This window comes from Hakea prostrata, chromosome 10 (genome assembly GCF_041222555.1).
Source record: "Hakea prostrata isolate BN-2017 chromosome 10, UWA_Hpros_2, whole genome shotgun sequence".
Classification (NCBI taxonomy): domain Eukaryota; kingdom Viridiplantae; phylum Streptophyta; class Magnoliopsida; order Proteales; family Proteaceae; genus Hakea; species Hakea prostrata.
Genome location: NC_142609.1, coordinates 35,319,467 through 35,323,909, shown reverse-complemented (window position 1 = coordinate 35,323,909; position 4,443 = coordinate 35,319,467). Strand labels below are relative to the sequence as shown.

Here is a 4,443-nt window from a genome sequence, read left to right as displayed (position 1 = left end):
CTTGCGGGCAATCTCTTTGCAGCTGGTATTGGTGGAGTTGCCGGAAATCATCTTGGGCATTTCATTCTCAGTTTCGCATTCCCGAAAGGCTGCCTCAAAGCTCTTCAAGTTGAAGCCTTAAAGACGGCTTTACTAGTGGCTCTTTCCAGAAATTTGAAGAGAGTGATCCTTGAGGGTGATAATGAAGTTATTATCAATATCATTAATCAACAAGAATCCCCAAAGCCATGGAGTATCTCACATATCATTGAAGACATCCTTATATTGAAGAATCAATTTGAATCCATAGCTTTTGTACATACCCTTAGAGAAGGAAACAATGTAGCTGATCGGCTGGCTTCCTTTGTTGCCAAATCACAGTTCTCTTTATTGTCTTTTGTTCCCCCCCCCCCTTGATACATTGGCTTTTGTATTTTGACTATGCAGGTTGTAACTTCCCTAGGGGTTTTTCTTTCAAATAAATGTCTTTTGGCACAAAAAATAAAAAAAAAAAAAAAAAAAAAAAAGAGAGAGAGAGAGAGAGAGAGAGAGATTATGCATGGGTTGACACCATAGAATAAATATAAATTATGGCAAAATTATCTTTTATGTCAGTTGGTACAATGGCTTTTGAGGTAGGGGATGGTTGAAAGCTGGAAGTTGAAATGAATAACCCTACAAACATTACTACAAACCGTATTCTATATCAAATACAGAGTCGTACATATAACTTTAACATCGTGAAACTACCTTCCTCTCAGTCATTTTATCAAACACCTTTTGTACATTGTCCATAGAATGAAAAATGACAACCAAAAACACCAAGCACCACTCAACTACATGCTCTCAGTCATTTCACTAAAAACTTTCTGTGCAGTCTGCAAACCACCCCATTTTCTTGGAAGTATTGACAAATGATGAGTGAAGAGCTGCGTGTAAAGTCAATGATATGATGGAGAAAGATTGGTTCAAATTGAACTAGATGTGTTCTTGTTTGTACCGCCTGCAATTCAATATATGTTTTGAACTATTGAGGATCAAGAAAATGGTGGTGGTGAAGGCACAAAGCTGTTGAAAGAACCTCTCGATGGCAGATCCAAATGCATGAATTGTGGAGGTTGCATTATTCTGTCCCTACTGACGTGTTTTCTTTCCTTTTGCGTTTTAGCGAAAATCGATTTCAATTCAATTAATTAATAAAACTTATCTATTAAATGTTTAAATTGACTTTGTAGTAGTATTATAGCAAAGAGGAGTTTGTATCCAATGTAACCTCTAAGAACGAGAGAGTTTCAACCTCCTCTCTTTTTTTTTCTTCTTTGTAAATAGGACTTTATTTTAAATAAGGCAAAGAGCACACAGCTTGATTACAAAGAGAAATCAACCAGGGGTGGGAAGATGGCCAACTTGTCGTTCCTTTCGACAAAAGACCTTCCCTAGCTAGAGACTGAGCTACAAAATTGCTCTCTCTACAAAATAATTACATATGAATGTCTAATTTAATGTATAAGTTTGTTTAAATTGATAAATACTTATCAATTCAGAGGTATTTCTTTTCCATATCAAACTAAACACCAACCAAAAAAAGAGAAGGTTTCATAAAAGGGAAAAAAAAATCTACGATTTCATAGTATAAGAACCCAATCCAATTTTAAGGCAATGAATCATAGTACAAGATGTAATTTAAAAGGGTTTTTGGTTTGAGAATTTGTATGGTGTACCATCCAGTGGAGCTTGATGAATGAGCTTGTAGTCTCTATGTTATTACTTACTATTTGGGTTCTTGATTTCTATAGAGTGGGTGGGTGGGTTTTCTACAACGTGGAATGACTTTTAATTTCTTAATGTAAATTGACCAGTAGCAATTTTGCTTTGCATAGAATTTTTGCTTTCGTTATAGGATGTTTAACTATTTCTATATGTTCTTTTTCTTGCATACCATAAGTATTAGTAGGGATAGGGAAACAAACACCATCAATGGGGATGTAGCTCACATGGTAGAGCGCTCGCTTTGCATGCGAGAGGTACGGGGTTCGATACCCCGCATCTCCACCACTCCCAAGCGAGCAATGAATAATTGCATTCGGTGGAATAGGGTTTCCATCATAACTGACTAAGAAAGATGACACAATGCCCCTGTATGAGCTTGCTTCGTTTTGGACTTTTACTATTATCGCGCAAAATTGGCTCAGGGAGGTGGATGTTCCTCCCGTCTCTTTATTTCTTTCATTTTCACATTTTCTGTGCATAACAAGTTTCAAGGAGATTGAACGGTAAGAACAATAATCGATTTCTCAAATCTAATGGCGCAAGCAGGTTTCCCTTGCTTTGTGAGTTGTTCGTTGTACACTTGAAAAGGGTTTGATGGAGGCAAGAAGAAGAAAATGAGAGCCAATTAAGATATAAGAAGTTCATTTCTGAGATTTGAATTTGGAAACACGTGGGAGATACTTTTGACTATTTTTCTTTCTTTTTTGACTGTTTAATTTATTAATCAAGATATTGATTTTATACTCTGCTTCTGGGTTCTGATCGCTTGCAAAGCAACTTGGGGAGCGGCAGAGTGGTACGATAAGATCCAACAGCCCACTTCCGAGATGTAAGTTGATCTACTTGGAAGATGGATTAATTTGCAGCAAAATTTCAATCTTTAAACCTTGAATCTCATTCTTTTTGATTTCTCATCTGGATGTGATTATCTATTGAATTGGTGAAAGCTCGTAACTGGTTTTAGTTTGAGATGGAAAGTGGTAGCACTAAGAAGTGTTGTTGCTTGGAAGTGCAACTGTTCTGACTGCAGCATGAGAGGCTTCACCAGCTTCGTAGTTCCTGCCACCTTTGTTGAACTGTTAAGAGATTCCAAGGAGTTTCTCACAACATACACCTTTGGCACGCATACCGCGAAGCACACCTTCTGCAAGGTTTGTGACATAACCTCCTTTTATATACCAAGATCAAATCCCGACGGGATTTCTGTGTCTATCGCGTGTGTTGATCCAGGTACGCTGGATCACATTGAGATCAGGAACTATGATGGTAGAAACTGGGAAAGATCCTAAGACCTTTATTCCATTTCTTCATTCTCAAAAGTGGAGAGTGGTGGACCAAAATGATTCCCAAAAGGAATTGTTGTTGTTATTGTTGTTATTGTTGTTGTTGTTAATGATTACATTCATAATGAAATGAAAGAAACTCACATCTTGTTCCATATTGCACAACAAGTGCATTTGTAAAAAGCATCTACTTTTTCAAGCATAAGGATTTGTAAGGGTGTCAATTTGTTTTGAATTTGGGAATTCAGTTTGGCTACTGGTTATTCATTGACATCCTTATGCCAAGCTTTAGGTCGAACAGAAATTGATTTGGTTTATAATTGGTTAGCATGATTGGGCTTCAAACCTATTGTAAGTCGGCTTTAGGTTGTAACCATAGAAATTAATTCATGGTAGATTGCTTGGAGAATGGTGATCATCCGGTGGATGTGTTTTTAGCAAAGTGGGTTAGCCTTCTATATCGAGACATTAAGATCAAGGAAATCATGGATTTGAATATTTGTTCATTCACACCTTCTCCCCCAATCGCCCCTGCCTTTTCGCATTCCTTGACTGGTTTGATGATGACTAAATGAAAGAATGGTGATCACCAGCATGAGGTGATTTATTTATTTATTTATTTATGGGCTTTTATTTGGGGATTGGCAGGGGGAGGGGATTGTCAAGTTGGGCTTCGCCTTTTAAACTTAGATATTTATGATGGATATGCCAGCCTAACCCTAACTAGAACCATGACCCTGGCCTTATAAGCTAAATAGTGCCATGTTGAGCCAACTTAGACAGATACCTTGATATTTACTACAAAAGAATAAGGTTATTAAAAAAAAAAAAACTACAAGAGAATAAACAATTCATAATTCTATATTATTACTCTACTTTCACCAAAAATATCATATAAGGTTGTTGGGCTTGGCCCATCCAAGGTTAAACACTCACTCTTGACCTTGTCCTTACACTAATCTAGCACCATCTGATCACCCAGTTGGTCGGAATTTTGAGCCCAAATCATACAAGGCCAAATGTAGATTATGTGTAACATTCTGACCTAGAGGCTTTTTGAATTAGCTCATTGGTACGGGATTCCTGCACATGCCCCCCTTAGATTTTTCAATGAGGTACCATAAGTAGCATATGTCCACATTGTCCACAACAAAGATAACAAGTAGAATCTATAAAATTTGGAAAGAGAAGACACATCGTTTCCTTGTCTTTAAGGTGCTCAATCTTACAATTGTCCAGTTATACTACTGAAATTACATAAGCGAAATATTTAGCTTGGGTATGCCTTAGTCTACTCCCTATCTCCCTAGTTGTTGCTATCTCCAACTTGTGGTTCCATCTCAAAGAAGAAATCCCCAAGAGGTGTACTTGTGAGGAGAAAACAAGCACAATCATATGCATGTGATGCTCC

General features: G+C 37.3%; 1 non-coding gene across 1 annotated transcript; it reads left to right on the top strand.

The window, feature by feature from the left end:
- The first annotated feature begins 1,958 nt into the window (after positions 1-1,958).
- On the top strand, positions 1,959-2,031 carry TRNAA-UGC (transfer RNA alanine (anticodon UGC)). Its single transcript has one exon. It is a non-coding gene; the product is annotated as a tRNA-Ala (tRNA).
- Positions 2,032-4,443: the final 2,412 nt, after the last annotated feature.